At 42.0% G+C, this 25,963-nt stretch overlaps 1 protein-coding gene and 1 long non-coding RNA gene across 5 annotated transcripts in view; both read right to left on the bottom strand.

Annotated features, from left to right (window-relative positions):
- Positions 1 to 15,428, bottom strand: part of LOC135492371 (ras association domain-containing protein 9-like) — a 28,728-nt gene extending 13,300 nt beyond the window's left edge. Inside the window, exons 1-2 of one of the 4 annotated variants that reach the window (XM_064778808.1) lie at positions 15,317 to 15,428; positions 5,838 to 6,045 (exon numbers count right to left, since the gene is read on the bottom strand). The gene's annotated coding sequence lies outside the window, so the exon portion shown is untranslated. Of the gene's footprint in view, positions 1 to 1,548; positions 1,641 to 5,837; positions 6,046 to 6,205; positions 6,855 to 8,905; positions 9,019 to 15,316 lie in introns of those variants that run through there. The other 3 variants (XM_064778810.1, XM_064778809.1, XM_064778811.1) reach the window with 3 other exon arrangements.
- A 1,144-nt stretch (positions 15,429 to 16,572) lies between these two features.
- LOC135492866 (uncharacterized) lies at positions 16,573 to 19,779 on the bottom strand. The gene is made up of 3 exons (XR_010448143.1): positions 19,662 to 19,779; positions 17,167 to 17,264; positions 16,573 to 16,839 (listed from the first exon to the last, which is right to left on the bottom strand). It is a non-coding gene; the product is annotated as an uncharacterized LOC135492866 (long non-coding RNA).
- Positions 19,780 to 25,963: the final 6,184 nt, after the last annotated feature.

The following is a 25,963-nucleotide window of genomic DNA, read 5'->3' as shown; positions in this document are numbered from 1 at the left end:
AATCAAATTAAAAAGCAATTTTGGACAGATGACACAGCGGAGATGCATGTAAGGTCAATGCTGGGTTAATATTGTGAGTGTACGTTGTCAACCCCTCAGTCATGTCAGTGGATATATTCCTCAAACACGAATTTAGTCGTAACTTAATTGGAGATTGTCCAAATCTGTCTTATTAGAACCCTGTATAAACTCCTCACTTTAATAATCTAATCTGACGTACTTATATCAATGCTTGCTCATATCAATGACAGAAATATAGTATCATTGGTTCTATCGGATCAGTGTATAGTCCCTGGTATGTATCACCAAACGCAGAATAGACAGCTATCCGAATCGTTATACAACCCGTCCAACATACATTAGCATACATACAGCAGCAATATAGAACACATTATTCCTACCATGCCCTCTGCTTTGGTGAGATGCACCCCATGGAGTCAACCACCAAGCAGACCAAGCATTTACTCTATTTTGTAAGCGTGGTCAGTGTCACCTGGCCAGGACACGGAATAAAGTAGGTCATCCAATAACTTGATTTACCTGACGGATATTGTCAAGTAAGAAAACGTAAAGTAGCGCGTGACAAAACGGCATTTGGTACACTATCTGGCATGTCTGCTTTTGCACGTATCTCTTGAGAAGTCTTTGTAACTGACCAACTTGACTTCCATGTACGACTCGTTGTTTCCCAAATGGAAGTAAAAAGGGGAGAGGCAGGCCCTCCTTGGCTAAAGAAAATCATTGGCCTTTCGATCGACTTTGCTTCAAATTTTGACCGCCTTTCGTGCGAGTTCTAATGATGAGTAACTGTGCCTTCCGTGAGTGATGACTGTACAGCCAGGGATCGGCCAGAAAACTTCAACCGTGAAACCTCGCTGAGAGGTCAGTGGTCGGGCCTGTGATATGTGTGCAGGTCATTGGCTTGATCATTGACCTAAAAGTCTGTACAGTGTATACACTCGTGATCTACCCTCGCGGTTCTTCTTAGATACACATAGGAAATTCCTGCATTTTTTTACCCTTGGTTGAATGGTAAATGATGTAAGGCATTTCTTCACCATTGCTAGGAAGGCGTATTTGGCAGGAAATTCCTATCTTTCGTGACCAGTATGTGCGATCACTTATGAGTAAATTGCCCAGTGTCTTCCCTTGAATTTCGACAGCACCCTGCTAAAGCATTCACAGTGAATGCTTAATCCATTAGAGCCAAATAAAGCATTCATATCTGACTGACTCAAAATGTGTTCAACGACCTTGTTTAGAATGGTAAAGAACATTTGGACAATGTTTTTATAAAAGAATGACCACACGGAGTCGCGTATCTAGAACCTGTCCTTGAAGGTTGGACATCCGATTATCGGGGAATCTCCTCTGCATGATTCAATGCACAAGAGAGAATTCCTGATATCCAAGTGTTTATCCAACCCGCTTATCAAAGAGAATGGCGCCATGATCTTCAAAATGGAAGCCAACACATGACCTCCCTGCCCAAACAGAAACTAAGCAACTGAAATGAATGGAGCAAGAAGCAGATATCCGGCACTTTACCTTGGTATCAGTAACGTCCTCACCAAAACCGATCATAGACGATATACTGAATCAGTCGGTCATTGATCAAGAGTTGACAAACGCAATTTTACTGCGTCACCATATTGTATCATATTGCATCCAGTGCATTCAATGCAGACACTCAGACATCGTAACAATCGGCTCAACAGCTGCCTGGGATGAAGAATCAAATGCCGGCGTGAGATCTATAGAAATGAAAAAAGGCAACGGCATATGTGGCAATCTAGCTAGTTGTTGGGGATAGGTTTGAATGTTATCGAGGGCACGTACCCTAATGATGACGGTGTTGATGGCAAATTCAGGCTACGAACACAATGATGCATTAAGCCACTGACGACTTCCGATTAATAGTCAAGTTGTTGAACATATGTGTTATCTTGAAAATTGAGACATGTAGGCTTACATGTACATGAATTAACATTCACTAATCAATCAGTTGATTTCCTGGGTAAGAAATATGAATAGAGACCGTATCAACCAAATTGATATGTGACCTATTTATCACTCAGCATGCATTCAGCATGGACACCATTCATTTTGAATGGACATGATATTGAATGTGGCGTTATCAAAGACTTCATAATATGTTTGTTGACAATAAAATGTATGAAATAATTTTCCATATGTTGGCACTCTCGACGGCCTTATTCACGCCTTGAGTAGCCTAATGATGGACATTTGTATGATATTTGACGGCAGTGTTCTTTGGTTCCTGTGCTGAGCACGTTTCATATTCGACTGGCTCCAGACACAGCAAACAAGACACCAATGATACGAAGCACGCGTCACCGTCCTTGAGATTTTGTGCCAAATCAAAGTTATTTCCGTCCTGTTGCGTCGGGCAGCTGTGGACGCGTGCCGGGCGTTGCCTGAGAGGAAAACCTAGGTACCACTTTACTGGTCATCTCTACAATAAGACATTGGTCACCCGAACACGCGTCAGGACGGCTAATTGCACAGGACGCTGCTCCACGCAGCTTGAGACTGCCCCTTTCCTTGTCTGAGACGCCACAAATATCTCTGAGATTGATTTACAAGTATTCGCCTTTCCTACCCCTCTGGGGGCACCAAACCCTTTTCTATAGTTCTATTCACTAGGGGGCGTAACGACACGTGCCCTTTGAGCCTAATCGGTCCATCTATCAATATTTCTGGACAACTTTCAGATTGTAAATATAACAGAGTGTTCTACATCCAAATTTGGTGTGGCATCCATAACGTTTCTAGATTGCTTTGTTCATGTCATTCAGCACCGCACCCAGAAACCTATACCCCGACCTATCCCACCAAGTTCTGTACTTCTTACCCCGTGGGACTGAAAGACCCTGAGGTTGGTTAACTGCTGCTTGGCAACCGACGCAGACGCTGAATCATCGCGGACGTTGATAATGGTTCAACTGTCGACTTATCTCCCATAGCATGTTGAAGTCTTCATGTAGTTACCTTTTCATTGAAAGGGAATTCTCTAATTAACCCGATGTTATGCTGTACATGAACCCTTCAAATCTACCATTAGACAATATGTCAACAACATCTCCTTTCGACATAGGAAGAATTGCCACTTGACTCAGTTTTCCATCAAAGTCAAAGTTTCAAGTGTTTGTAAATGCTTCACCAGGTAAACTTTTTCGAAAACAACTCTTCAACGTAAACTTACATCCAGCAGCTACATGTAACATACTATTCAAGTCAGCAGTCAACACCGTCAAGAGGAGATTGCCTTCTCCCCGCCTGTGACCTTGAAAAATGAAAAATATCGAAGTATCAAAGGTAACTGACTCTCTAAAGAGAGGATTTAAGCCTCGAAAACTGTAGCCTCTGACTGTCATGGCAAAAACTAGGACACATCAGAAACAGCACAGGTAGTGTTGCCAGCGAGGATAACCCTTGGCCTTGAAGCAGGACAATACTTGGCCTCCCAAACATTTCAGGAACCAATCGTCTCTTTCGAAAGCTTTATTCTGTCTCTGGTGAAGTCGTTACCCACACGGAGAAGCCTGAACCTTTTTTAAAGAGACAACTCTCAGCCTCTACACGGCCCATGGCCTAGCCCACCAACCATGGCAATGTCGGAAAGGAGTGCTTTCCAACCGATGGCCACTCCCTTTTATTTCAAGAGGAAATATCATGTTATATTTGTTTGCCTCTTAATGAATTCAGTTTATTTATAACAATGATTTCCTTTTTTGAACTACTCAAAAGCAGAACAAATGCCTCATTTTCAACTTAGCTGACCTTGGCCGTCTCGTGAACCGCAAATCAAATGAAAGGTTGATATCTCGAGAACCATTAAAGTCACATGACTGTCATTAAAGTCACGTGATCGTATCGGGCAAACCGGAAGGCAGCCATGTGTAAGTGCTCTTGTGTTGAACGGACATTCATACGTGGGCGTTGGGAGTACTACTTCAGCCAGATGCTCCCGCAGAAGGACCAATGTCACGAGTTTTTAGAGAATTTATTTTGCATGTTTTCTGGTTGGAAATCACAGTGTGTACATTCCCTCAATGACCTTTCAATGAAACACGTTATTTTGAAGAAACCCATCTCAAGTATAACAGAAGTTACTCCAGCCTGGTTTCACTCCTTCTACTTGGAGAAAGCATGGAGGACTTCTTACACGACGGATGGTGTGTCTCGCCAATCAAGTTCAACTCCTTGCGGTACTTAACGCCGATTCTTTCATAACCACCTTGTTATCGATTACACCGCACTTGATTTTTCTCTCAATACCCGAGCGTGCTTCGATCACTAATTTCCTCAGGTATTGTGTTTCTTCATATTGATGATGGCAGTTCATCAGGTGCAGTGCACTGATCGATCTCGGCAACAGTGCAGAATTGATTGCCACTTCAAGGAGAGAAAACTCGCTCGTATTATGAAGGCAAGATGTTGTCATCTTCATTATTTAGTTCTTTTCATATTCCTATATGCATGTTAAACAGAAATGTAGCGAGCAGAAGTGCTGACTGCAAAGAAGACAACGCCGAATCTGTCAATCAAAGAAAGGCTAGATTTAACCAGCCTCAGGTCAGGACCCATCGCCGTCGCCTAGCCACTCAGAAATTACAAGCCATTGCAACAGCGCAAACACCTTTGCATTCTTCCACAACTGTCTATTCCTGTTTTAGCAATCGTGATCTCTTCGCCAGATTAGACCATGGGATTGATTGTCTGAGGGTCATTCTGAGTATCAAATGGCAGTGTCATCTCCCCGTGTCTTCCCTGACATGCCTGACCTCTGTGACAATTATTGATTCTTTGCCAATGCTCGCAGGCATTGGAGCCATTGTTGTTGGTCATCTTCCGTAGACATTGGTGAGAAAGAGCCGATTTTCTCTCCCCCGAATTCGAGAACTTAAGATGGCTGAAGCATCATCGTCATCTCTCAGTGTTCATGTTCGTGAGTATCTTTGCCCTAGTAATAGTAGGGTACACGAGACACTCTTGTCTCATTTCAGGACGAATAGATACTTTCATCAACACAGACCTTCATTGTTCTCGGCTGAGGATGTCTCGAGTTACATCAGATCGGTATCCATGCAATTAATTCTCACTCACTTGGGACTGGTTACCAGGTAACACATGGAACCCAACCAACAAATGAAATGTAATGAATGATGTCAATTGCGTGTTATAAGTTTTCTTTGATGATGATTGTCAGCGCTGTCGAAGTCATTGTTCATTTTGTTCTACCTGTGTAATCTGTATTCTGGTATTGCTGTATTTTAAAACTTCGATTTAAATGCCTTCTCTCACCCAAGGTGGGTAATGATGAAAGGTATTGGTTTGCTTTCAAAATACGGCCATACCAAGAGATTGAATGACAACGCGAATGAAACCTACGAGACTAATTTTCTGGGCGTAACCCATGGCTTAGAATAATTGATTTCATAATGTATGAGATATCCAGGGATTGAAAAGCGCTCATGTTCAGATACACGTCACTCTTTGTTTATTTGCCTATTTGTTTTGTTGTTCACCTTCCATTCGTAATATTTACTGGATTATTGAATATCAGTGTTTTACAAACGTTTTGTTGTTATGGCTTCGTCAAGTTCGATACCTGCCCTTGGACTGGATAACAGATGCAGGTGACGACCTGGGTGATGATGTGACATACCAAAGATACGAGAGTCGAACGTTTGTCTTTATATCTAGTTTTATCTCAGCGATGCCAGTATCTAATGAATTGCGAAAGATGTGCTACAGTAAGGAAGGAAATCGACAAACCTAGGGAGCCATTTGTTGGATAAAATGATGCCTACCTTCATTGTTGAATCATTAATCAATCGCTTTATGTCGGTGTGTTCCTGATCCGAGAAAAGCTCTCGCGTGAACGTAATAGTAGCCAATGCCAAGTGTAGTCATCCAATTAAATGATCAAGATGTGTTAATCCTTACTTAAGATCTGTTTGGCCGATGTTTCCACCACTGTTTATGATCGTATCGTCCTGTCTTTACAGAATATTCAGACTGAAAGTACAATAAAAATAAAATACAAGTCAACTCTACTCGCTCCAGCTTCGACCCAACTGGGCTGAAATTCAGTAGTTTTAAGTAGTTTTTTTCTCCTCAAATTTCAATATTGACTGAATTTTGAAGCATATAATACCTGCGATTTTATAAAACTTACCACTTAATGTATACAACACGACCCTGTCACAAAGAGTGCGGACCAAGTGTCCCACTAGTACCTTCTTGACACCTTTTAGAGTATCAAGTTAGTTAAAAGCGAGATCCCAGAAAAAACCTAACACACATATCATATATTTTACTGTGGTAGACGACAATGTCTTGTAAGTTAGAACCGACTGTCTTACTTATGAATAGCGGTAATATCCATTTCAATGAAAGCATCAGACACTCTTCAGTATATCCAAAAAAGAATCGAACACAGTTGGAAAACTACCGACACAAAGAAAACTGGTTATGGGATATGGATATATCCAATTATAGTCGAATTGGTACGCTCCCTTTTTGTTGATATCAAGCGCGGCTAACCGCAGCTCAACTCTCACTAACGAATGTCAGGGCGATAATAAAGCAGGCTGTGTATTCACCTATTCCGCCGCTGGGTGGTCGGGTGTCATATCACAGTCATATCGGCGAGAAATTCACAAACTATGCAAGGCCATGCCTGGTATACAAGGACAGAACCTCTACCCCGCCCAGTACAACAAATGTGCTCATTTAAACGGTAAATTTGATAAAGACACTGTGTTTGAGAAGAATAGGTTGGTCCATTGATTCTCGCCATAAATTCTCTATTGATGGGTGAGATACTCGATGGAATGGCTCTTCACCCGTTAGTGTTGGGGCCTTGTCCGCCCGTCACTCTTTGTGCTGTTCCTTTGTCCGCGGGCTAATGCGACCAAAGTTGTGCCGTGCGAGCGATGGTTCTGGTGGCGGAGCTGTCCATCAACCATCCGTGAGCCATTGTCTGATGCAAGGTTAGCACTATATCAGACTATTCTGTGGTTTTGTCACAGTCGCCTTGGGGAGTTTAGGGTGACAGGGATTATCTGTCAAGAGATCTTGAAACCTTAAGGGAACATACACGCATTTGCAGGAATAGTAAGGCCACGGTTTTCTACATATTTGGTTTACATGCGACAACGTAGTTGCATGGATGTCTTACTGATCGAGTAGGTTCACCGTAAGTGAACTGCTTCATAACACAAAGTTGATTGAAGTAGGAAAGTCGACCAAAGGCTTCTCGAAAAAGCCTTTATTGCTATTGGAATAGAAGCTTCGGGTGGCCTTGATCTCGGGTGTCTGATGAGAAGACACTTGACGTCAGAGAGGGTTGTGACGATCATCAACCCGTCACTCCAAGAAAACCCCTACCCGGCCCTTGGCCATCATGTATCTGAGGGTCGAGACTAATACCAATCGCCGGGAAGGAAACCTTGTTACTGCCGCCAGGCTGCCTTTAATAGCTGACATCATTAGTGATTAAATGCCAAGATACGGTCAGACAATGCTTTAATGGGGGAGGGCTGGTCAGACTCTGGGTGTGGGTCCGGCTAAAAGTAGAACTTCACCTGTCGGGTATTGCTGGGCAAAATTTAGTTTTCACTGGCAGACGACCATATAGTCCTATATCGTAACTAATATTCGATACGTGACGCCAGTAAGCACAAGATGAATTTAATAGTTTTATAGAAGCAGCTCGAGGGTGTTCCATTCACAAATATCACATTCATTCATGGGCTCAGAAGAACAAATTTAAATTTGAGGCATTTCCTTAGGGCATTTCTAGGCCTATTATGTTACCCGACACACTCAACTCAAAATGGAGCTTGTCACGAGAGCGAGAGTGTGATTTCAAATACATTACTTCAAGAATCAGCGGTGAATACCAGGCAACGTGCCGCAAGCCCACTGCCACATGGATCACATGATCCACTTTTTTATTTATCTAACTATGAGCTTAGTAAAATGATTGTTTATCTTCTAACAATGCAATCACATTACTCGGCTAAACAAATTTTGATATATTCATGCAAAAGTGGTGCAAATAGCGGGCCTTTGGTTGCGCGCCATCCATGCACCATAATCCAACAAACACGGCACCTTTAGGCCTTTTGATAGTGTGGAAAGGTTGAAATTGCCAGAGAATATCGGCCTTTTTCAAGGATAACGAATCCAAACTGTGCAGAACATGCAATAGCGGTAAATTACCAAAATGCAGTTTGTCCACAACTTAAAGCAACTTGAATAGGACGGTTGGCAGGATAAACCAGACATCCTTATCAAACGGGGATTTTATTTTCATGTCAGTTTAATTAACAAGGTTTTTAAACATCAACAGCTTATTGTTATCTATTCGTTACCACATGATTAGAACTACGATTGATTTGGACATTTATTGCGTGTGGAAGAATGGATACGATTCTCGTGATATATTGCCACGAGCCAACAATCGAAGAGCGACATATCTCATAAGACCTTACATCAGTCAGTGGCGACAAGGTGGCTCACTGCGTACCAACCTAAGCCAAACATGGAATCAAACATTTTTGAAAACAACATGGTTGCAGCAAATGTTTTATTCAACTCGGAGAGAATCTCGGAAAAGGGGGATTGCAGAAGCTTATGAGGGCCAAAGGAAAAGTTGGCGACGTGATTTCGACGCTATCTTACAAACTCGTCCGAGAATACTAATGATTCTACCCGCCTATTCAGTCTGGTGAAATCTCGCGACCACTGCAAGATTTCGCGAAAAGATCTCGCTGAAGCTATATCCGAGGTACACAGTCCCAGATGATCACAAGAAGAGAAGACCCCACAAACCATCGCAAAATGCCGACATGTTGACGAAACCACTCACCTCTATGAGAAGAATCCGAGCTATCATTGAACTTGCACAACTAACTGACTACCACAAGATAGGCTATCGAAGACTTTGGTCACAATATCAAATCACGCAATTATCACAGCATGTGTCGTCCGAGCAAACACTAATGGCTGACACCACAAAACATTGCTGTGTCCACAAATCAATGCCGTCATCGATAAGTTTATTTGATGGTTGGATTACTTAATCGATTTTCATGAGTTTTGATCAGCTTTGCGGGTGATTGGCGTTAAAGGTGTTAACTCAATGGCTGGACTGATTTGAATTTGAATTTTCAAGAAACCCTAGTGTACCTTCAGGAGAATGCAATGTACAGTAATAAGGAAATGAAGTATGTCTGTCTTCCGTGTATTATCCAGGTCTATATCGATGGGGTTTCGTGAGTATTTGGATATGTCCTGCACAACATCGATCGTAAACTTTAGCGTATTGCTTCGAGTTCTCTTTGGCAATCTTTCTTTAGTACTCATTGCCATCAAGTGACCACAATGACCGCGACGACAACACCAAAGCAGAGTGCGTGAACTTCACACCTGTATTCATTTCACCATAAGATCACCAGAGAAAGTTATGTTAAATGTCATTTTCAAGTTTAGAAAGGTCAGAAAGCGGATTTTGCTAGTTGGTTGCAAACTATTTAGCTTGGTATGTATCTGGTTTGGCAGCAACATGGTTTCCGTGTTGTATTGATGCAGGACCCTGAAATAACACATATCTTGTCTCAAGGGTTATTCAGCTAAGGTCAAGGTCACTAGAAATTCTGAATGAGGAAAAGAAGATGCTTTCTTCGTCATCTGTTGATATTTGCAGTGCAGTTGTTGACTTACAAATCATCGCATTGAAGACCACCTTTACCTATTTACACATCAAACGAAGCTGACCCAAATTTGGCGTTGACTTTCACATTTAGTCTGTTTCCTCCTTGAGAAAATGACAGAAAACCAGAATGGGTGTTGTTTGCCTTGCACAGGATACCGTGGCTGAAGGCCTATGACAGTTCTGACAGGTATTTCTCACGATCAAGAGTCTACATTCATGATTTTTTGATTGACCTGCACGGCACAGTTTTCGAACGTCTCAGAGAAACTTGGGCCTTGAATACACAGCATTGGCCTTATTCTCGCAATTTCACTCTTTTGCCGGTGGGGGATTGAAACATTACTCTTTCCGAAGGTCCGCACAGAGGGGCACACCGAAAATGCAAATACCATGTGCTTACATGGAAATGGCCACATTGGTGAGACTGCCCATACTATTGTCCAATCACACGTACTAATCAATCGAGGATGTCATTGGGGTGAGCCAATCACAAGTAGAATTGATGCAACTTCCTTTTGTCTCGTCCAATTAGATTCACCATTTCATTGTTCATCAGAGTATTCATGACTAGGTCAAGTTGATCAAATTTCCTCTCAATTTGAGACGGCGATGAAAGATAACAATAAACAATTATGGCGTTTATCTCGAGATGTAGGATTCCCACGCCAACACGAGCAAGAGCTATAAATGTCATTGACAATATCGAAAAAGAAAGAACTACATTTGAACGGTTGACTCATTTAGGAATTATCATGTTATTGAGATATAGTAGATAATTAGCCAACCCAGAAGACAAACCCTAAAACCTGACAAACCATCAATACTTTAGATTAGTAACCTGTCAAAGTGTTTACTTGGTCAATGAAATTGAGATTCGTTATCGTTAATTATGTGTTCATGTCATTTCGGTTCCTGGTATTGTCTCACCTTGATGACATATCGGCTCTCATATGATCGGCGAAGGGGAACGTGTTGATTCCTGCAGGCAGCATTTAAGTTTTCACCTGCCAGAGACTGGTGCCAGATTAGGTAGAGTTGGCTGAAAGGCGTGATCACAAACCTCCTTGGAAGGAGTTATATATGATTCACGCTGTCATTTGTCATGGGTCACTTGTCACAAGTTAACTGACTGTTCACATGTAACGTTTTCTCATGTAACGTGTCACTGTTCACTTTTCATGCGTGACTTGAACAACGAACAGGTCATTTCCAAAGAGCGGGCGACATACGATTCGCGAGGTCACCTTTCACCCTAACGTTGTGTATTCAAACCTTAGAAAGAATTGTACGGCATTCGCTGCCTGGTCCCTATATCTGGGACACGCTGATGGCCGATAAATGGTGCACAGCCGTGTCCAAGTACTTCTATCTCACAATGTGTAACACTCTAAGAGCTCGGCAGGGTAAACATCCGAGCATTGTGGTCACAGGACGGGAAAACTCTTGACAAGAAATGTAAGGCTGTTTAACCAGTTTTAGACAATCTTCACCGTGGTAAAGGTACATTCCGGCCGCATGGCTCTCCACCTCAAACCAGGCCATTAGGAATGAAACATATCCTATGGATGCTTACAATTTCATTATACGTATATATTTGCTGAGTTCACTGCGTACGTTTGTTTGAAACAGCCTTTCAGAATTCTGGTAATGGTTTTGTGATTGGTCATAAGCTAGAAGTGACAAGGTGATCTCCATCTGTTCATCTGCATTATCTATAGGCAGAAACTGGGCTTAAACCATGACCATTGGAGGAGTTAAACCTTGACCCACGAAGGTACGTGGCGTTGTGAATCACCGTCTAAACTGATGTGTTGGGGAGTCAATCATTATAATAAGATTTACATGTTTTACATAGAATGATAGATACCTGATCAAATGGAGCAACGTTTTCTTCGATATCGAGTTGATTTACAGTTGATATAAAGTCATACCTCACGCTAAACTAGGTCACGAGACACGCATTCTTTTTCGTTCTTTTCTTTTGATTATTTTTTAGATCAGACATTTTGATAAAAGACAACCTACTTTTTCAATTTCAAGTACCGGAAATACTTGAAAGCATTTCGCCTTTCGAATTGTTGGTCCAAGTGATGCATTGGCCTCTGTGGTGACTGTGGTTAAACACTTGTAAACGTCGAAAATAAAGTTAAAGTGAGACATGAAATCCGAATATTCACTAAATTCCGTAACGTTGTAGACCTGTATTAGGCAGCAATTTATTGGCAAATCTTGACAACTTTTTTAAATATGCTTGAAGATGAAACAAAGAATCCTCCAATCGAATGAGCCACTCTCTCTTAGATCGACTGGGCTTCATGTAACATAGCCGATTAAAATCTACTTCAAGCACTGGATCACGGGTCAGCCAGAATAGCTTTCAACTGTCAGCGATCTTTGGGCACACTTGCCAGACAGGCTAGGCAGGTCTATCGTTTCATTATCTTCAACAATTTGCCGGAACAGGAGAGACTTGGCTGACATGGCCAATGACTGAAAATGTATGTATCTTCAGTAGGTAAATCGAAATTTAGTAAAAGGTTCCACGTACTTTAGTCGAATACTATAAAACTTGGTATCTAATTGTGCTGATTCCTCATTTATCCATTCAATACGTGATTTATCATCAATATCTCCAGATAACCTGTGTTCATATATGAATACCACAATTATAAGTACCATTTACAACATTTTTATTGCCACCTTGACTTGTGGAGATCCCTACTTGCCAATGTGTCCGATTGGTGACAACATGGATATCAATAAAAGCCTTGACCCTTCAGATTTATTACACGGAAATCTTTACATGCGGCACTAGGGGTCTGCGGCATGATGAGACGTGAGAGGATGTCACTAAGTGTTGGGTTAGCCACAGCAACCACTGACATTTGGCCTCTTCATTCAAGGAATAACTAAAGCCACTGATAAACCCGATCATTTTCTTATAATCTCTCAGTATTCGTCTTTGCTTCAGCTGTACTCATTTCAGCAGTATTCAACTAACCTAACTATGAATTGGTCTCGATGAGGACAAAGTCACAATCTTGATGCTGGGATAAGCTTAAGTACGGTGTGTACAAAGACAGTCTACATATGTAGCTTACAATACTCTTTTCCCCTTTCCCGGCTGATGTCTTCTTTACCATTGGGTGTTCTCATCATATTTAACCGTTAGCGAGTTGGTCTCCTGGAGTTGTCACGAGTTATTTGAGCATATAAAACACCTACACAATGAGAGATGATTGTCAGAACTTATGTACAATTTGCTAACTTGGCCCAGTTTTATTGAAAGTAAGCAATACACGTGGGTGGTTGACTTTACCTTAGGATGATTTATTAATGTAAACTCGAGTATCTTGCCAAGTCTTTTTATTGTCTTCAAATGACCCCAGAGATTTGGTTTGACCTCTGCCGAAAACATATTGACACTCTACTTGTATATAATGACAACGCAAAGAATGATATAAAACGATGCCAAAATCCACTAATTTGTAAGTAAGAAAGGGTGATTTATGTGCGCACAACAAAATGAATAATGGCAATCAAAAGCGATTTCGTTTAGCGAATTTTAGGTCATTGAAGGACCTCAGTACCGTCACTTGGTGGTAGCAGGTACGAACTATTTCGTGACACGAAATGGCATGATGTTATTTTCCCTTTAACAGTACATGTAAGTACATCAGAGCGCACAGTGCGCCATCGTCATTAAGATAGTCCACGATAGAACATTGTAAGATTATTTTAATATTCAACTCGATAAATACTAAATGCTATAGATACATCATCATTAAATACACATTGAAATTGAAATTGTAATACACAATCTCTTGCTTTACGCGATTCACTTTTTAAGGTGTTGAATCTGTAACTCGTGGCGACTTCCAACCACTAGTCAGTCTATGTTATCGAACCAAGCGAAGAGAAAGAGCATTCAACCCGTATCTCGGCTCTGATCAATGATGTTATGGTTACGGGCTATTATTTCACCTTTGCGTCTCTGGCGCAATAACAATAATTTCATTCGATATTAGTTTTCATCTCTTGATTTACAATTCAGAGGTGGAAATTGCGTCGTTGAATAGTTGCTATGTTTGCTCATAATATGGGACCAATGTGCCTTTTCTGGTTTTCTCACAAAACAACCGCATCAGGCCATGTTGATAGCAGCCATCAGCTCAACCTTATTGTAGCTCTCAGGTGGCGTGGTATCTGCGGGGGGGGGGGGGGGGGGTAAGTATCACTACTTCTCTCACTATTGTAATGCTTTGTATTAACAAACTGCATATGATAGCGAACGTGTCAGAGTTTTACATCAATTGATTAACTGTCCTTCGGAAGACCAGCAAGGGCGCCAGTACGTATAGTGTTTTTGGCGAAAGAACGTCCATTTACTGACTGTGTTAATGTGGTGCTTGCTTCTTTTCTTCTCCAGACTTTGATTTCCTTGGCAGTTTCCTTTTTAATACAAAATACCATTAAAAAACTCAGCCTCCACAAAGAAACTTAATCAGCCTGCGTGATCAATCATCCCACTTAATCAACCCAATTTCCTACTCATTAACTAGATGTCTACCACGAGGTTCTATTATAGCATATCAATAAAGAAATACTAGCCGTGGAGGAATACACAATCTAGAAATAGTAAAATCAATACGGAGTCACTTCTTGATTCACTGCAGCATCTGGCAATCATATCATTCAGAGGAAACCCGTCCAAAACAGCCAACTTCAGTATTGTATCAGTGTTCCCCGTCGGACGGCACTGTAGGCATACGAATCAAAAGGAAAACACCAAGAACACTCCTCACATCGGGCACCGTTTCGTGCGAATTCCGTTTTTGCCTTCGATTTTACCCTTAACGTGTGTGGACTGGTCACGTGGACACATGCTTCCACCTCACTGTACCCGACATTCTTGGAGGTCCTTGGCCATGACAAAGCAAACGGTGAAGTATATTCAAATGTTTAATGATCATTAGTAAGATTCCTCATCAACTATGGAATGTTAATTAATCAGGACCTATTTCATGTATTACCTGATCGGGGCGTTTCCGATATCAGTCGACTTGGAGTTCATACAAATCAGCAACAAAACCCTATCAAAAGTAATAGGTTTTTGAACATTGAACAACGGTCCTTGTGTTATAGATTTTCTCACCCACTTATTTGAAATTCCGCTCATTATATGATGACTAATTGGCTCACAACTGATAAAGAAGTCACCTGTCTAGTTTGTTCATGGAACTAAGATACTCTTATTTTATCCACTTTGAAAGTGAATCACTTAGAAGTGTCGAATCTTATCTAACCCATTGAGACAGCTAAAAGTAGTTTGGAGTTCTGATGATTAAGCGAAAGTCAAAAAGACTTCATCAGTAGGATCGTGAGCCTGTACCCTGCGTAGTGGGAGGGGTGCGGCACAAAGAGAGACCCACACGACCTCGCTGTCTTGCCATGATATCATGTTTGAAGTTATAAACTTCTTGAAGGTTTCGTATGTCGGCCTTTTTCTAAGTGACGTTTACGAAATGAGCCAAAGATACAACAATGTCAGTTATTAGACCTTACCGTCTCGCCAAGCTCTTTAATGCTTGTCCCTTATCTTTGGTCGTATTCCTTCCTGAAAAGCTCCATACAGTCCGAAAGAATCTTATGAAATATCAATAACTTAGGCAATTACCACATCAATCAGTCTTCACCTTACAAAACTATCGCCAACTCATTTCAACACGATGTGGCGGCACAAAATCGGACCGGCGTATTCCAGAACTAAAAGCAAGCGAGGACAGAAACCCCTGCGCCGCGCAGCCCCGTATCAAGCTATGTCTCCGCTCGGGCAATGGCGAGGACACTATGGATGTCAGCCGGTCTCGGATTCTGATCTGTAAAACAGAATGACATATCGATTTTGCCCACATGTGACTCATGCTGCGATAAAACACGTGCTTAGCCCCGTACTACCCGAAAGTATAAGAGAGGTTTCGATTCAGCGGAGTATATTTCTGGTGATTAGTTATGAATTCGTTTCATCCCAAATTGGTCTTTTGAGGACAACGTCACAACCAGAATGCAGGGGTAAGATCACTTCAAGGAAGGTGGCAACGCAGTCCGTATGAATAAGGAACACTCACACTATACTACACCACATCATCAGAAATACACCATCTGACTCATTGATTTTGTGATATTTTGTGACTCCTAACACACCACACTTATAGACAAATGGAACTGTTTGGGATGCATCGAGTTCGAGCACGCCCGAATAACGCCCTCATTGAGTCAAATGAGGTGAACGCGTGGTACTGATATGTCAACTACCTGGGAATGAACAGATTGGAAAGAAGCATTCTAATCACTTATTAATTGGTGTATCGGCAATGATCCGGGCTCGTGTGAATCATGTTCGCGTCATTCCTGAACATGTAATAATGAGGCGGATGGGGGGAGGAGTGGTTGAGAATATCGACCACGACCAAGGAGGACACGGGACATACCAGTCATCTGCGAGAAGCCAACTTTACTGGTGTAACACTGGGGAAAGTCCGCTGTCTCATTGATTTCACTACGTATCAAGGTGAACAGCTGGAGATACATATTGTCCTTGGTTAGGAAGGGGCCATTATGATGAAACGTACAGGGTGTAACATGTCTCTACAAGATGAATGTGTCATATAATCTGTACAGGGTGTACCTTGTCTCGATTAGATGTGACATGATCCAGGGTGTCTTCTCCAGGATTCTAGTTTTGTGTAGCTATCTCCTCTGAGGAGAGCAGGAGATCAAAGTCAACCTTGATTACATAAAGAGACAAACAGCAACCTGTATTGTGAAACATTCCATTCTTTATTTGCGATGGTCAGGACAAATTCAAACGTCCCACCTACTAAACACTTTGGTTTATTGATCTGTTAAATGAAAATCACAAATAGGCTTTTCAAATAATGTAAAACAGGAAGCTCCGTCTCGACACTGCATGTGGGAACAGGTGGCGCCACAGTTTGAGAGGATTCGTGTCCTCGTGTAGCAATGTCTCCCTGTGTCCTTCTCGATTGCTTTGTGTCGGGTTAGAATATGGTTCCACTGAGGTGGCCCTGAAGATGAAATAAGACATGTCGATATAAGAGGGAGTGTCTCAGAAGCGTCATCCTATAAATTCCATAGCGAGTTTGGTTCAAAACTACAGCTTCAAAGTTGTATGTATTTGGGAGCAGACCAGCATTTTGGGGAAAAACCTGTCTTCATCTGATATACACGTGGATTGTGTTCTACTATCCATTTGTTGCGTGCCACTATGATTGTGCACACGTTTGAGTTGCTGCCCTGGTAAGTCGTTCAAAAGAGCCCATTACTAGACACGCGTGTTCACATTTGGAAGTTCCTTTTGTTTAAATATGGAAGCTTGGTTACACAATTCCTACCTGTTTAACCAGTGCAAGCCCCACCTCGTCATTGTGAAGACTGGCACTAACCATTCTCTCTTTCACACCTCATTGGCCAGGCTCATGGTGCAGCACCTCTGAAATTATGAGACAGATCAAGGTTAACATCAGTGTTAAGCTCAGAGTAAAGATCGATATTTCCTTCCAATGATTTTCAAGAAGGCCCATCTTCCAGTTGACAATCCCAATGAGAGTCTTGGGCAGCCACTTCAGCTTTCCTGGCAGTAACATGATGACCGCTAATGGTCAATCAGAATAGCAGGTAGCAATACTAATACCAGGTCTTTATACCAGACTTTAAATCCGTGGTGGCACGATGAAAAACCTCGACTGGAAGCATTTCCAAAAACGGTCAAGTTCCCGACAACCGGGAATTGTGTGTGATCAGTTCTCTCAAAGACCACTGAGACAAGGATTAAAATCTTGTGTTTATAAGTTACCATTGTAATGCCTTAGAGGGGGCGGAATGGTACTGTTTAGACAAGAAGTCTCTCCGAAAGCCACAAGTATCTCTTCAAAAACATCTCAGCAACACGTTCGACCCAGGTAATCTGTCAGCTGGCTGACGAGTAGGTTGGGAATTGTGTGTGATCAGTTCTCTCAAAGACACCCGAGACAAGGATTAAAATCTTGTGTTTATAAGTTACCACTGTTATGCCTTAGAGGGGGCTGAATGGTACTGTTTAGACAAGAAGTCTCTCCAACAGCCTCAAGAATATTGGATAGAACGGCACTGTACTGGGTCCCAGTAATAAATATTGCCATAAAGACATATGATATTGTTCTGGGACTTATGTAAGATTAGTTTTCTCCGCCAAACTCAAGACTGAAGGATTAAAATCCCGTGTTTAATAGGCTAACAAATGCAAACACTTCCAATGAACCCCCTACAAGAGAGGAGTGGCTCTTCGTCTCTCCGACTTTGACACCCTGCTACGAACATATCAATAGATCAGCCAGCGGTCCTTGGTGTCGCCGCGTGGGATACGCCCAGTGAAATTGTTTGCAAAAGTCAGGGAACCACTATCTGACATCCATAACCAGCGTATTCCCTATTCATGCCAGTTATAGTCGGGTGCTACACCACAGTCGGGATAGTGGAGCCAAACGAATGATTTTTGTGTAAAACATTTTAAAATAACCTATTTTGACACAAGCAAAGCAAACGAGTCAGTCAGAACAAATGAGTTTTGAATAGGACACATATACATGTACACATACACACGTATACACATATACACATATACAAATCTCGCTGATATCAAAACAGACTGAAGCCTTGTGAAAGGACTTTAATCAGGAATGCGTAATGCTAATAACTTGTGTTCAACCTGCATTCTCTTCGCAGTCACTGTATCAGTTACCAATGAATGCCTTAGAGGGGGCGGAATGGTACTGTTTAAACAAGAAGTCTCCCCAACAGCCACAAGTATCTCTTCAAAAACATCTCAGCAACACGTTCGACCCAGGTAATCTGTCAGCTGGCTGACGAGTAGGTTGGGAATTGTGTGTGATCAGTTCTCTCAAAGACACCCGAGACAAGGATTAAAATCTTGTGTTTATAAGTTACCATTGTTATGCCTTAGAGGGGGCGGAATGGTACTGTTTAAACAAGAAGTCTCCCCAACAGCCACAAGTATCTCTTCAAAAACATCTCAGCAACACGTTCGACCCAGGTAATCTGTCAGCTGGCTGACGAGTAGGTTGGGAATTGTGTGTGATCAGTTCTCTCAAAGACACCCTAGACAAGGATTAAAATCTTGTGTTTATAAGTTACCACTGTTATGCCTTAGAGGGGGCGGAATGGTACTGTTTAAACAAGAAGTCTCTCCAACAGCCTCAAGAATATTGGATAGAACGGCACTGTACTGGGTCCCAGTAATAAATATTGCCATAAAGACATATGATATTGTTCTGGGACTTATGTAAGATTAGTTTTCTCCGCCAAACCCAAAACTGAAAGATTAAAATCCCGTGTTTAATAGGCTAACAAATGCAAACACTTCCAATGAACCCCCTACAAGAGACGAGTGGCTCTTCGTCTCTCCGACTTTGACACCCTGCTACGAACATATCAATAGATCAGCCAGCGGTCCTTGGTGTCGCCGCGTGGGATACGCCCAGTGAAATTGTTTGCAAAAGTCAGGGAACCACTATCTGACATCCATAACCAGCGTATTCCCTATTCATGCCAGTTATAGTCGGGTGCTACACCACAGTCGGGATAGTGGAGCCAAACGAATGATTTTTGTGTAAAACATTTTAAAATAACCTATCTTGACACAAGCAAAACAAATGAGTCAGTCAGAACATGAGTTTTGAATAGGACACATATACACATATACACATATACACATGTACAAATCTCTAACTGCGCAGTTGATTCCCGGCCGAGATTCCAGATATAGAAGTAAAGAATGTCCCTTTGAACCCAATCCAGACCACTATCAAGCATTAACACCACCAGGTCCTACCTTCTGCTGCAGAAGTTTCACTTGATCACCGAAATATTGAAGGCATTTTTGTGTTTGAAATCGGAGAAAGTGTTCCTGCGATGTTCTACGCAGTTCACCCGCCAACGGACTGGCGTTCAAATCAACCGCGACCGGTCATGACCAAGGACAATACATTTGACGTCACACCCTCCGAGCGCCACACCATATTACGTGAAGTGTTTTGTTCTGCTGTTTGATCAATTGGCCAGCATTGTCAGAAATGTGTATTTGCTCTACAGCATGCATACTGAGCTATGGCCATGGGAAGACATTAGGCAGGTTCCGCAAACCTTAACTTGAGGCCTTACGCCTGAGGCCTTCCGAAGAGCCAGGGTTCAAGGACGAAGTATGATCATGAACTATGTAAATGCATTTCATCGGCGGTACAGGGTGTCCACATTGATAGAAAGTAAAGGAGCACATCTTAACAACCAGGAAGTCATATGGAAAATTGTTCTCAAAGTCCTCGGCTCCTGAACGTGGAACGATATTGAAAACGGAGGGCACTATTATATGTTAGAATTGTACTCTTTAGAAAATGGCCCCAGTCACGAAAATATGTATTCCAGTCAAGATATACCCGTAGCCATTTTGTCGATTGATATCGTTTCGATGTTACAGACACGAAAAAAACTGAAAATGAGAAATATCACTTAGCCTGCGCTTAAAATGCGCTCCACAGTGATCAGTTAGGTTAAAAAATCAGTTTTTTATGCTTGGAAAAACTCATTAAGGCCAATAACTATCGATCTAAAACCGTTTTTGTTAAGGCCCTATATCTCAGTCTCGTCTCGCTGTTAGGGCTCAAGCTAGCCTATATAGCTAATGTAGCATAGTGGCCTAGCTGGCTATTAATGGGCTCAGTTAGCATTAGACACGGCGCGCTAACAGTACTCCAGATGGGCCTTAGAGACCACCTGTGGTCGGTGAGGAGAAAACTACTATCCAACTTCGGTGGTAACAGACATTTTATTGTGAGGAACTTGTTCTAATTTGGAATATCATTCAAGGGGAGCGAAAATAAGAAGAATGGAGGACAATTGAAGAAAATAATAAGCTGATTCTTCTTTTGATATCTGTGACCTTAAGCTGGCCTAGATCAGCAGACATCCATCCAGCTAGTTTCGGTTCCCATCTTGTAGTTTCTTGGCTAATCATTATCATCCTATATGGCAATATTGGGAGAGAGGACAGACGGCAGGAGGAGGATTTAATCGTAGTAGGTAAGATGTGAGATTTGAACGGCTAAAATCGTGTCTTTTTTCTGTGATAATCACACTTGTCATTCTCATAATCAATGAAATAATTTGATGATTGATATGGTAGTGCTTAAGTCGGTTGATTCGTCTAGTTGTTAGGTTAAGTTGATTTTGACGGTTTGGTTAGAGGGCAGGAATGTGATAAGACAGGAAAAAGATGGATTTCAAATTAAGGTGTGCCGTCAAAAATGAAGGTGGGTGAGTTATAATGATTGTGAATTCACTAGAAATATTGTTATGGCGACAAGCAATCACATGTTTTCAGAGGAGATTGCTGGTCAATGACATCCAGGTGGTTGCTGTTGCCAAGAAAGGAAAGTTCAAAACAACTATTCATATTTTATGGCCACATCGGTTATTGTTGGCTAAGTAGTGGGTACGTGGTGCTGAGAACTCGCAAAGATCAATTTATTGAGCCAAATTCGTCTCGAGTTGTTGATGGTTGTCCCCATGTTCACCCTGCCCTAAAGATCCAATACTAAATTTCAACTCCAGTAGTGACCAACACCTGTTATTAACGCCTAATTCTTCCAAACGTTACTCAAGTAATGTCGGTATTTTCTTTTAAATGCATGCAATAGATGACAGCAGTTCATCTTTGTTTCAGAAATATCCGGACGTTGAGATGGGTGTTGATTCTCCGAAAGAAGTTTGAAAGCCTTGCTGCAATAATAGGAGGACATCAACCAGAATACGATTATAGGCTGACTGGATGTCTTCAGCATCAGTGACAGGTAGCAGGGTGACTGGCGGGCCTCGCGTGGGCCCGAGGCAGTCCATCACCCGGGCAGAGGGGCTCCGGCCCGCACGGATTATCGGCATGCCTCCCCGTGCTCAGACCTGGTTCGCAGGAGGAAAGGGCAATAGGAAGGTAGGTGTTGTTGATGATGATGATGATGATGATGATGACAACTTGGACGATGTCTGTTTTCTTTCCCTTAAAATGCAGAACCAATTTAACCCACTGAGACCAGACCAATAGCTAAGTTGGCGAAATAACGACTCATGTTGTCCAAAGTCGAAAGCGGCGTATACGTTACAAGTAAACAGTTTAAGCAGCTTAAAATATAATAATTCTATTAATAAGACTAAATATTAAGCAGAGACTAGTCGTCAGGTGAAATTGAGGTTGCGGTTTAAATTTAATAGAAAGTACGTTGGGTATCACCACAGAGGTGTAATGTGGGGTTAGAGAAATCGGATTTTACTGAGAGATTCCATAAGTAGCGGGTATCTGGGACATATCCTAAAAAGCAGGAGAAGCTGCTGAAACACGTCACCAACTATGTCTGACTTTTATAACGATGGGCTAGACGAGATTATTGAAGAGGTAAACCCTTTAAATCTTCATAACAAGTTTATCTTGACTGACACTTTTAACATTTTCCTTTGATCAGGTCACAGTGGATGTTTTGGGTCACACCGTAATCTATCTCTATTACTAACCAAAATGCCGTTCGAGATCTGTGGTGATCAAGATCACCTTTGACAGACAAACCGCCCTTTTTTTCGCATACATGCACCAGTACGATGTATTTTTTCTAATAAATTGTTGGTATTCTATACAGGAGACCCTTACTTCGTTGCCCCCGGTGATTTCATGCATGTGGGTATTATCCATGTTTACTCGAAGTAATTCAATTAAAATATTTACACTTTTTATTGCCATTCGAGTACTTGCACATATTCCAAGCCTATTGGCTTCAAAGACCCTTAAGTGGTTAGAAAGCCGGCACATTTATATATGACGCCATGGATATTATTTGTTTCCTTGTCTGAGACTGCCTATTAAGAGTCATACTTGAGTTCTAAGGTATTCCCCTTATGTTTACCTAGCAAAGGCTGGCCGAAAAAGTCGTGCGTAAAGCGCTTTGCAAGCGGACGATTTATCGCAGTGATCCTCACAAAGACTACCCCCTTCTGCATACACATCCCCTTCTGTTTAATCTTTGCGCCTAATCAAATTACGCACACTCCGAGCACCGGGCAGTATCGCTTTTGAGTGTTTAGGAACGCTGAAACATCGATGGACACGTTTTTATCTGTTCCTCCGCTTAAAAAAGTCACCGTCCCTCTTTGGACGGTGGCCAGATGGCGCGCACGGCGAACACGGTTGGCCTTCAACGGCAACAATAAGATAACAACGGGGGCTCTGCTCTAGGTGTTCACCTTTCGACCATCGCGAGTCGAAAATTCTAATGAAATTATGGGGTAAATGTTTTTAGCACGAATTAGATTCGCTAGCATGTCTTAGCTATTATCTCCGTTTGACCGAGTGACCGAAACTAGTTCCGTCAAGATCGACACTTGGTTCAACCCGTCGCTCCCGGTGTTCTCACCCGTTTCGAATTGCTCTTCTAATAAGTAGGTCTCTGCGCAAGGTCGCCGTACTAAGTGCATCGAAGGAAGAAGGCTTTTTTTATGTACTTCATGTCCAAAGGTCCTGCCTAATTGCAGTTGTTAAGTATTGACCGCCAGTGATCTTTTCCTTTCTCATAACGTTGTTTTGATTAGGAACCCTCAGGATTATTATAACGTGTGGTGACGACCAACGAGTCCTTGAATAGCTTATCACTGAGCTCCTCTGTCATTCCCCATTGAGGAAGAAACCAGCGCTTAAGAACTAAGACGAGGATCCACCTTATCAACAAATGTAATTTGAAATGGACTCGGGTAGTAGACCAACTCACTTAAAGAGATGGCAAAGCTTCCCAGTGGAGACACCGAGAAGGGTAAGCGGTCTTCTCTAGTCAACGGTGGAGGTTCCTTTATATGACGCTGAAACATGTTGGGCGCTGTGAACTACTTGTGCATCTTGTCATGTATCTTTGACATGAAATCTTTACATCCCGCCATCATCACTTTTCCCCAACTCTCTGGGCAGGTTGCTCGTTAGTGTGATATTGCACAAAGGTTACCTTCAATAACTTGTCTACTATCTCGTAAAGTCTTCAAGGCTCTCTTTCAATGCCAGCCAACTTGATCGCAGTCAAATCCAAAAGGTGGCGATCCCACAAAACTCTCTCGCACACGGGTGTTACGCTGGTGAAAGCCAACTCAACGCCTTCACAACCGAGCAATAACGGAGTGTACAAATATATTCAATGTAACGTTTTCCTCGAACGTTTACCCTCTCAAAGTCTATATTGGTTCAGTTTGAAAAAGGCATGGTTTGTATACAAACCTTTAAGAAAAAGCAAAACGCATAAACTTCGGGCTTTCACCAGTGTGACAGGCGTTATAATAGTAAAGAAAAAATACGTAACCAGTAAACAATTTCTAACAGTTGTTGCCATTGAAGGTGTCTAAGCGCGTTATACGACAATATTTTAGTAAACTTGGTCCAAAGAAACAGCGGATTTGATGGATCAGATATCCTCATAACGATGCTCTAAGAATGCTGATCACGAAAATCACCGTCTTGGACGAAATCGCGCCTCTCAGGTTTTACACTTTCAAATCCATGAAAACAATGGGAAACGGCCTTCCAGTTTTGAGGCAGTTCCTTCATCACGCTGCTGAACTGGACTTGTAATGTATGATGTGAAACTGTCTAACTTAACTGTACTTTTGCCAGCGCCAGTGGAGGGTGAAGACCATCAAGGGCCATGAACAAGACCTCAGTCTAAATGGGGCTATATGCCTTTCGAATTGAACCTTGTTAATCGTGTTTGGTCCGGCAAGGCGCTGACAAGTGACATGGCAATCTCGTCTTCGTTTCAATCGGTTCTTGACATCAATGCTATCTCAGGTGATCAAACCAAAAGCCATCTAATGAGTCTCATTAACCACACCGGAGATATTCCAGCATTGAAATGATAGCCACAGGCCTTTGATAGACTGTCTGGCTTTCTAAAGGCATCCACTGCTTTATTGATGTTTGAGGTAGCTGGTCTCAGAGGGTGTAACCTAGTGTGAATATCTGTCCCCTCGCAGAGAAAGACACATTTGTCTCCTCTGAGAACTGCGGTTAATGCTTTCTCCTGAACATGTTGTTAGCGCCTAGGGTTTCTTTCGACTGATTGTTAGGAAATCTCGGATAGAATCATTCATTACAATGACATTTGATTAACAACATTCGTGAATCTTTTCTCGGTGAAAGCAACGATCCGTGATGAATTGAGGAATGTCATTTTCCGAGTGGCGATAGTTTGATATGTCTACAACTGAATGACTGTAAATGGCGGCACGTCTCCTTTCACTTGCTTTCGTCTTTCTATTCACCCAAAAGAATCAGTTTGAAATGTAAATAAATATGTCGTGGTTTGTCGAGTCTGGAAGAATTGATTCGATTCTCCTCTCCTCGTGCCCAGCTGATCGATCACGGCAGTTGAAAGCCCTGTCTCTGTTTTGCACCAAGCCATCCCGTTGTCATGGTACCACGGTGATATCGGGCCTTTTGCTCTTCGTCCACCTTGTCTGTCATCACACACCATGACAGTCACGCAATGATCCCCTAAGCTACTCCACGGGAGATCCACATGAAAAGGCAAAATGACAATTTTACTTCTATCATGTCCATAACACATACTTGGCGTGTTCATCAGACGATTCGAAGTGGAACGGGACCTTATGTGTACACTACAGAGTTGACTAATATTTAGACGAGAGAACGAAAATGAGTTCTCAAACAATCACTCTGATATAGGTGGAAGGATTACAAGTAAAAGTAGTGCTTAGTGAAAGAGGGTCTTGTCCTGATGCGAGATGGTTTCAGAAGGGCCAAGCAGGAAATCTATAACACATCATCGAAGACGTTGATCCTTTGGATTTCATGTCATCTTGAAGCCGGCGGTGAACAAGTCGATTTGAAAGTGTCTGACTTTCGCTTCTTTTATTGTGCTAATTCATCTGTTAAACATACCACTGGACAGGGAAGTTAGATCTTCCAATTGGATATCTTTAACGTTTGACAGACTGTTTATAACGGTGTGCAAGGCTTTGTTTGGGTCACTGACTGGATTGAGGAATGTGATGATCATGTTATTGATAAACGGAAGAAAGAAATAGTCTGTCATTGAT

This window comes from Lineus longissimus, chromosome 8 (assembly GCF_910592395.1).
Source record: "Lineus longissimus chromosome 8, tnLinLong1.2, whole genome shotgun sequence".
Classification (NCBI taxonomy): Eukaryota; Metazoa; Nemertea; class Pilidiophora; order Heteronemertea; family Lineidae; genus Lineus; species Lineus longissimus.
Note: the sequence above shows the minus strand (reverse complement) of the source record. Positions and strands in the feature narration are given on the sequence as shown.